Consider the following 10,000-nt stretch of genomic DNA (forward strand, 5'->3'; position numbering starts at 1 on the left):
AACGTGAATGTTTTCCTTCAGTGATTTGCATTCTGACAAACATATCTGTTCTATTCTCTGTAAGTGTTTACAATGACATGATCCCCTCTTCCACTGGAAGAGGGGATATCTGGAAATGTTTATCGGGACTATCTGAACTTGATGAAGACAAAATCTCTTTATCCCCACCAGAGCTGGCATTATGTTCCTTGTCTTGTTGGCTAAATTGAAGTTGCGCAGCTTGGGCTTCGGCAGTACCTGCAGACTTGGTAGTTGGTTCTGTTTCCTCTTTATGACTTTATCACTTTTGGCCACCCCTTTTGTTACAAATTTCATCATAGTGTTGGCTGGTTTTGGAACCTCCTCAATTTTAGGAACCTTCTCATTTTCGTTAGCCCTCTTCGGTGCTTTTTTGCGATACCATTCAGCGTTTCCCTCCATTTTCTGAAAAATTGCCAGTTGTCTCTCATTTTTATGTTTTTCCTTTAAAGGGTTCTAGTATTAGTTGACAACTCATCACATAACTTGAAATCTTTTATTGACTTGGCTTTCTCAATTCGTAGTTGCTTGATACGTATTTGATCTTCAATACTGCTCAGCGTTGTTTTGGTGTTGGATATCTCTCTTTGGCGCTCTTCTTTGTTAATTTTTTATCTTTTTCTCCTCTCATCACTGCTACTACTCTATAGTTCACTACTACCACTCCTCTTCGACCTTGAAAAACCTTTCTTGAATTGTATCCACTTTGTCGAACCCTTTCTTGTGCTTTCATATAAAGTTCACCTAAAATAAAAGTGGTCAATTTTAGCCAACCTATTTAAAATGGCTATGAAATGTAGCATGCCTTTTGCTAACAAAAGCTGTACAAGTAGTTTTCTCTTTAACCATTTAAATTGCCTTTTGAATTGAATTTAGTCCGTTAACGTAATTAACTAAAAAAATTGCCTTAAGTACTCCATGAAAGTACTCTTCGACAAAAACAGAAACAACTTACCTCTTTGCAGTAAAAGACTGGAGTCTCGCAAGGCAAGTTCCACTGCTACCTCATTTACAGCAACTTCATAGTTTTTTTGGCATTAGGGAATATTATCGCCTTTTCACGAACAGTTCAAGAGTCGTCATCATGTTTTTCAACCATTTCCTGGTAATAGAAGTCAAACGTCTGCCATTTTCATGTCTCTTTTACAACAAAGTGAAAGTGACACATAAGAGAGTTAGAAATGCAATTAATGAACTTTGGTTCAGATCTATTTATATGAGAGCAACGTGTACCATGTAAATACGTGTACCATGTAAGTTAACACTTTTTTACCCTAGACTTTGAAGACTTTTAAGACAAACCCTACTACCGTGCTTTTTGCTATACAGTAAATGTATGTAATTACACTTACATACATTCATAAGATATGAGCACAATACTACCTTTTTTTTTACATTCCTTTCAGCTTAAGTAGTCTATAGGATGACTAAATTTCTATATCTAAAAAGCATAAACTCTTTCCATGTTGTCCTTGTTTCACAATTCTGGTCAAGCCTTTCAAGCCTTTCAAGCCATGTTGAAAAATAATGTGACAAAAGATTTGATAAGATGAAATAAATTACCTCCTCAGTTGGTTTTCGTACACTTAGTTTTCCATCTTGAAATGTCAATCTCTGTTGAGCTGTGTTTTGTTTTTGTGCAGAACTTTCCTTGTGATGTTGCTGCCCACACAGAAACATAATGACGGTGTTATTCGGCAAGGTATCAAATACATCTTCGTCATCAATAATTGACTCATCTTCAAGGCAAACCCGAAGATCTCTAACAGGACAGTTGAAAGATAGTTTAGCTTGTCCTATTTACGAAGAGACAAAGAAAAAGACATTGATCACTGTATTTGTTGTGGACGGAACAGAACAGTACTGTTACACCATTTATAAAAACACAAATCCCCAGCAAAGTATATATAATCAGTATCTAATATCTAAATATTATATATAAGTATATTTTTCTGTCTGAAATACACAAACGAAAATATGTAAAAGACATCTCTTACCTTTTTCCTTTAACGCCCTCAAATTACTCGCTGAAATCAAGAATTTTCTCTGCCCACTTGCATCTGTTATTTTGAAGAACTTCATAATTCACTCGAGGAAGATTGACTGAAAATGTAGATATTTGCCTTTACATCAACAGTGCTGTAAGTTTTATTAGATGCCATCTATATCGAAAAGACGCTTAAAATTTTGCATAGTTTATACTTTACTGCATGAATTTATTATGTATAGGTTCTCTAAATGTATTTTCGCTATCGCCGTGCCATTTCTTAATGAAACGCAGAATGTTTTATATGTTTGAAACTATCGAAACCGGTCAGATCAGTGACCCGTAAAAAATCCACTGACTTTTATGGTGGAATTCAATTTCAATCTGAGTTTTACGATCAGATGGGAACTTTATCTTAAAACTTTCTGAAAATGGACAATATCTCATTAGATGACAGTTTAAAGTATCGGATTATGGCGATGAAAACAAAGAAAAATTTCATACCGTAAATGCTTCTAATTTGGGATCATAAAGGGAATCCAGGAAGGCGGATCGATGTTGAACGAAATGTGTAAATGTAAGGCTGGTGACTCAAACATCATCGAGTTGTTTATTGTAGACAACAAGAAACCTAAAATATTCGTAAAGCACGCTACTTTGGACCAATCAGAGCGCTTGTAAGAATGTTTAAGATTATTTGATTGGTTAATGAAACAAAGGCTTGTCAAAACATCAATCAACTGGAAAGTGGCTTGACAGAAATCACACAAAATTCGAATTTATGGAAAAACAAGTGCCTCAATGTTCGGTTTCAGTCCGTAAAAAACAGCAAAAAAGAGGATCTAAATGATTAAGTTCAGTGAAAACCGGCCGAATTGTTGCCCATAAAAACCTGCACGTTTCCGACATGACAACTGGAAAACAAACTCTTCATTGCTTGCGGCTGGAATCTGAAAACCTGTTGGGAATTTTGTAAATGAAGAACTCCAGCGTGAGGACTTTCTGAGCTTGAAAGAACTGCTGGACCGGGCGACGGTTGAGGTCTTCCATCCAAAGCACTTGACAGAATATCTGAGCAAGCCTTTAACTGACAGCTTCAATAATACCCAAGGTAAAATTCGGAAATTCATCTGCCATTTCTGCGAATGATGGCGTGGGCTTTCGTTTGTTCCGTGCTTTGTACTCTCATAAAGCACGCTGTTTAAACCAATGAGAGCGCGCGTTATATAGAAACTTTATTATAAATCAAAATACATTCCATTGTCTAGGCGACTAACAAATAAATCCTTCGTGCAAAGACTGATGAACTACAAATATGCTAACTTATAAAAATCACAAAGTAAGTAGACTGTTTATCTCACCCTGACGGCGCCCAGTTAATACCTAATGAAGCGAAAAGGATGGTTTGAATACTTATTACTTAAATATTCTTAAACTAGCGTCAAGTAAACAGTGAAGTCACATGGCGTGAACACCAAGAGTCACTCGACTAAATCGTGTGAAAATACTTATAAAACCAGTATATTTCATTACAAAACTCAGGGAGATAATAGATAAAGACTTGCTTAACGTATCGATGAATGTAAAATCAACGGATGGTTAATTCCTGTGAAGATTATGTTTTCGAGAACGTATTCCAACCAACAATGTGCAAGTCTTCGTGAGGCGAGTAACTAGTTACCAGTTCCCCCGAGGAGTAACACAGGTAACCCAAATCTCACTGTTACATAAATGATATGTCACAATCCTTTCCAGGCAAACGACAATTGGAACTCTGGTTTGACAAGCGTCTCATATGCCCCATTATTAAGGACAAGGATTGCTTCGATCAACAAAAAAACATATGCTATTGTTGGAGAGGCACTTCTCAAAAATCCCTTGAATTACCGAAAATAACCTCTACATCTCGGTGCCGTTTATTTCAATCTTGGCTACTTAGTCTTGAAGTCCGATTGTTTCAGAGATACGTATCAGTGAATTTCACTCACAACAAAATACTCGGAGTTACCCACAAAACAATGCCCTGCCGAAGCACCGGCAGCGTGGTCCAGTTCATGTGGATGTTTCGGGTTGAAATCCCTACTGACCACCAAATAGGATTGTCCTCGGTGGTCATGATTTCTACTCTCAGCTGACTCGCTGCCTTCTTCCATTTCACGGCCCACGGAATGATGGGTTAAAATGCTACGGTGAGTAAAAAAGGCTCCTTTTTCTCTTCTTTTCCTCTTCCTACGATGGTTGCCTCAAATCAGTATGTCGATCATTCGTCACTGATGTCCAGGAACTATTAGCCACTAGTCTAGTGATCGTGAAAGAATAAAACTGTCATCATAAATATGAACATATAGGGAGCCAGGGTGGCTTAGTGGTTATCTATCGGGCCTCCCACCACTGCAAGCCGCCGTTCAACTCTGGACCCGGTCTGCATGTGGGCTGAGCAACCTGACTCGAGGGTTTTCTTCCGTGTACTCTGGTTTTCCTCCCTCATGAAAATCGACTCACAGATAATTAACATCTAGCTGTGGTGCTGTGCTCTGACATCAAACATGGACCATATAACTGCAGCCAGAGGCCCTTTCGTATGCTTTCAGCCTGATTTCGTGAGCTGTGCCCTTTCACAATTCATTCCTCAATACTGCAAGTAAAGGGTGATTAGCACTGTCAAGTATTATTATTATAACCTCTGAGTTAGCTATAATACGCATAACTCAGCGCTAGAATACAGTTAGTTTAGGACGTATGTAGGGGATATTTCTGGGAAACGTTCTTCAATTTTCAGTAAGATATCTTAGGTACATAAGAAGGAAGAGAAAGCTCAAGAACTTGGGAGCAAATGATAATGAACTAAGTCGAGAAAACTATGTCAACTTAAGTCCTAATTCTGTTTGATGTGCGGTTACCATAAAGAACTTAAATTTGCTATCATTGTTATATTTCAGGTTATTTTTTCAGGGGCACCCAACGAATCTGTTCCTCACATTATCTGTTCCCCAGAGGAATCTTGCTGGCTGGCAAAAATACAGGTGTCTCGATGAGCTGGCTGGAAAATTTTGTTATTGATAGAGGTTTTGCCTGGGAATTACTGACTTTTTCTAGCATTTCAACCCGAGCTGGCTGTAGAAACTCTGAAGACTGAGGGCGACTAAAAAAAAAAGTCAGAGTGATTGCGCTTGCGGAAAAAGCCTGTTTTGCCCCGGTTTTGTCGCTTTTGTTCGGTCGTTTTGGATCGAGGGATTTGAAAGCGCGCGGAATTCCTGGCTGGGAAATAAATTTGATCAGTTGGCTGGGAAACAAACCAATTTTATCTAGCTGGCTGGGAAATTTCTTGTGTGTCTTGCTGGGAAAAAGGAGCAGATAATGTTTTCCCAGCAACACTGAAAAACACCTGAAAATGCCTTAATAACATTTATTTTCATTAACTGGGGTATAATAATACATTTTACAACAAATTAGTCGTTGGGTGCCCCTGTTTTTTGTTCTCAAATTTGAATTTTCAAGTGTTAAACTTGAGTCTAGAAGTTAAACAGAGTTCAGCCGTGCTTTAAAACAATACGTTTCAAGTTATTTACATTTTGGCTGTCCAAAACAGTGTCACTAACACGAGAGCAAAGGGAAAACAGTTATCTTCTCTGCGAAAATGACTTCTAGAAAGTTTTGAAGGAAACTTGATTTTTTGAAATTTACAGTTTGTTAGGCTGCATTAAAGTAACCGGCCTCCTAGACAAGGGCAACAAAAAAAATTGAGTTTACACCGTCAGAAGCAATGACAATATTGATGATACATTGTTTGGTTTTCTCATAAAAGGTACAGGTTACCTGAAATAAGGAATGGCGATACTAAAGGAATTTTAGTGATACTTTAACAAATTATTGCCTCGTCCATTTTGAATTTCAGGGGTGCAGAGAAAGATGACTCTGACTTTGTAGACATCTCAAGTGAAGATTCTTTAATTCAAAAGTATGTGCGCAAGGTTTTCCATCGTGCTGGATTTGCCAAGCAGTATGATACTAGTGGCCTCAGGCTTCTCCCATGTCCTCGTGGTACGTTTGTTAACATTGCTGACACCAGTCCTTTGCCTGGGTGCACAGACTGCCCTGCTGGTAAGCTTAGAAGCAACACACGTTACATTAGCTCATTCATGAATCAAGTAATTTCTTGGTGATTAGCGTGTTAAAGAACGTTAAAAAAATCGCACACTAAGAACCAATCTAAAGTGCGAGAGTTGTGGCCTAAATGTATGAATTTAATATTAAATTGTATCAAAGTTCCCAGACAAGAAGTTGCCAATGCGCGAGTCTAAAAGACTCAGTCATGGTATTTGAAACTCGCTTGATTAATGGTGCACTATTAGATTTCACATACGAAGAATTATTATTGTCATTGTTATTCTCATTCTCGTCCTCATCCTCATCGCCATCAATTGCTCCACACTCTCATGTTGGGCTTCCCAGGTCTGAGTGCAGACATAATTATTTACAATACATTAAATAACACTAGTTACAGTTACAAACAATACAAAAATAATAATAACGGTAGTCTTAGCTTGACGGTAAACATGTTAAATTGAGGGGAAAAAAATAAAGCGATAACTGACAGATGAGAGGTTTTCCCGGTATACAGTTTTAATAAATGGGGAAAAACAGAAAATCAGTAGCGGGCAGTGCCCAAGAAGGAATTAAAAGAAAATTGATTCGTATTATAAACAATAGCATCCCAAAAAAGAAAGGGTGTAATTTGGGAAAGCATACTAATTTGCTTACTAAAAATCATTGTTGAAGAGCAGCATTAAAGGATCCCACTTCCTCGAAGTAGGGGCTCGTTTTAAATTGGGACTTGAGGACCGCCAAAAACATGTTTAGCTGAGGGACTTTGTTACTGGTTTGCAGCACCATATGTACTGCGATATTTTTCAAGTAGTCTCAAGGGATAAGTTCACAATCAAGGAGTTTATCGGTCAAAACTTTCCAAAACTTATTAACGTTTGGACAATCTCAGAAAAGGTGACTTAGATTTTCAGGAGCGTTGCTGCAAAAGGAACATTGTGGGTCCTGTTTGATACCAAATTTTGTTAGAGACAAGTTAGTAGGAAGAATTCTGTACAGAAATCGGTATTGAAAGTTAATGATAGTCGTACCAATCATCTTTCCACTTGTCCAAATCATAAATGACTTCATCAGAGGCACCTATTATTACTATTATTATTACTATTATTATTATTATTATTATTATTATATTATTATTATTATTATATTTAATAATATTTTATTATATTATTATTGACAAAGGAGAGGGCGCGGTCCGGCCGATTGGGGTTGGTGAAGTAATACGGAGGATAATTGCGAAGTGCGTGTTGAGAGTAACAAAACCAGATGTCGTTGACGCAAGTGGCTCGCTGCAGGCATGCGCAGGCCATAAAAGTGGGAGTGAGGCTGCCATTCATGCAATGCGCAATATTTTCGACGCTGATGACACGGACGCTGTTCTTCTTGTTGACGCCTCAAATGCCTTTAATGCCCTGAACAGAGCTGCTGCGTTGCACAATACAAGAGTGCTATGTCCAACCATAGCTACTTATGCGATTAACACCTACAGACAGCCTGCGAGGCTCTTCATTATAGGCGGCCAAGAACTTAGATCAGCGGAAGGCACCACACAGGGGGACCCTCTCGCTATGAGCATGTACGCCATTAGTCTCCAGCCACTGATAACGCGTCTACACGTCTCAGGCTCAGCTAAACAGTGTTGGTTTGCTGACGATGCAACGGGAAGTGGTTCTCTGAAAGATGTGCGGAAATGGTGGGACGAGCTATCAGAGAGTGGTCCGGCGTTAGGGTACTTCCCAAATGCAAAAAAGTGCTGGTTGATCATTAAACCTGATAAAGAACACGCTGCTATGTAGGTATTTGGTGACACAGCGATTAACATCACCTCTGAAGGCCACAAGCACCTAGGTGCAGCTCTTGGATCGAGGTCATTTCTGGAAGGGTACGTGGGCGAGAAGGTAGAAGACTGGGTAAACCAGGTCACCAAACTTGCAGAGTTCGCCTTATCACAACCTCAGGCGAGCTATGCAGCGTTCACTTTTGGGCTACGGCACCGATGGACGTATTTCTTAAGGACACTGCCCGATATTACCGACTTTTTAGAGCCTTTGGAGCGTGCGATAAGCGAAGTCCTCATACCAGCTATTACGAACCACGCAACAACTGAAACCGAGCGCGAACTCCTTGCGCTTCCTGTGCGCTTGGGAGGGCTTGGGCTTATAGATCCAGTCAGAGCCTCACCCAAAGAATATGAGGCTTCAGTCAGGGTCACAAGTCCCCTAGTAAGGCAAATTGTGGAGCAAGTGCATCACACCCCGGATGTGTCAGAAGTAAAAACACTGCAAATAAGCGCGCGTAAGGAGAAGGATGAGTGTATGGGTGAGAGGCTAAAACGGGTGAAGACCTCTCTGCCAACAGGAACCAAGCGAGCTGTAGAGCTAGCCACGGAGAAGGGAGCATCGAACTGGCTGACAGTAATTCCCATCAAAGACTTGAACTTCAATCTAAATAAGAGAGAATTCAGAGACGCGATCAGTCTGAGATACGACTGGGAAATCACCGACACACCGAAAGTGTGCGTATGCGGGGACCGTTTCAACGTAGATCATGCAATGGTATGCCGACGTGGCGGGTTTATAATACAGCGTCATAATGAGCTTCGTGACCTGGAAGCAGAGATGTTGAGCATGGTATGTAATGATGTGGAAATAGAGCCGGTCCTTCAGGAAATCAATGGAGAGACTTTGAACAGAGGTGCCAACAGAGCTCCTGATGCACGTTTAGATATTAGCGCTCGTGGCTTCTGGGAGAGACAGAGGACTGCATTCTTCGATGTCAGGGTTTGTCACCCTAATGCATGTTCTTACAGAGATCTAAGCCCCAAGGAAATCTACAGGCAACACGAGAATGAAAAAAATCGCCAATATGCAAGCAGGGTGATGGAGGTGGAGCAAGGCACCTTTACGCCACTTGTTTTTACTACCACAGGCGGAATGGCCGAGGAATGTAAGAGATACCACAGCAGATTAGCTGAACTACTTGCCATTAAGAAGGGAGAGGACTACGCCAGCACCGTGTCCTGGCTAAGAGCAAAAGTATCGTTTGCTATCCTCCGCTCAGCTCTCCTCTGCCTTAGAGGTTCCAGAGGAAGAAGAAGGAATGTAGACCTTCAGGAAACAGACATTAGAATCGAGAATGTGACCGCCAGAATTTCTTAGTTTTCGTAATTTTTAATTTGGTTGTTTTTGTTTTTCTTTTTTTTCTGACTGATATTATCTGCATATATATATATTTTTTTTTTTTTTAAAATAAGAGTGGCTTTTCTTTAAGGATGTTACGAAAAATAGCATTGCGTGACTAGCCTTACTGTCTAGAAGCTTCGCGAGAGTTCGTAGTTTGTTTATATTTAGGTTTGTACGTAAGCGTTTCTAAATCGGTGTGTTTTGTAACCTTTCTATAATTAGATTGATTACTAATTTAGAAAGTTCTAGAAGTTTCTTGTCAGAGTATATAAGTAGACGAGTCCAAGCGGAGTGTTTTTCTAACTAGTTTTTCACAAGCGAAGAGAGTTGGCGTTAGCCGTGTTTAGTCAAGTGTGACAGAAGCTGTTTGTTCAAGTTGGCGGAGGCCGTGTAAGTTTATTGAGTACGTGTTGTTAAGAGTTTACTTCGTGGAAACTACGTTCATTTTTGGAATAAATCTTCTTGTTGTTGTTCCGACAACCCTGCGTTCAGTTTAGTTTGCAAGCTACCTTTCCTCAAAACATTCGAACTCGTAACATTGGGGGACTGTCCGGGAGAGGAATTCATTTGTTTGCCGACTACAGAAACCAGGAAAGGATCACAACTTGGAAGGAAGTAGCTGCGCTGTGAAAAAAAAGTTGTAGCGAGTGAAAGAGCCGTGGAACGTTAGTGCTGTGAAAATGGAGAAATTTATTCAGCTTGGCGAAAA

The 10,000-nt window shown here is 39.8% G+C and overlaps 1 pseudogene; it reads left to right on the top strand.

Annotated features, from left to right (window-relative positions):
* The first annotated feature begins 7,409 nt into the window (after nucleotides 1–7,409).
* The window catches only part of LOC137977538 (uncharacterized), an 8,354-nt pseudogene continuing 5,763 nt past the window's right edge, over nucleotides 7,410–10,000 (top strand).

The sequence above is a fragment of the Montipora foliosa genome, chromosome 1 (genome assembly GCF_036669935.1).
Source record: "Montipora foliosa isolate CH-2021 chromosome 1, ASM3666993v2, whole genome shotgun sequence".
Lineage (NCBI taxonomy): Eukaryota > Metazoa > Cnidaria > Anthozoa > Scleractinia > Acroporidae > Montipora > Montipora foliosa.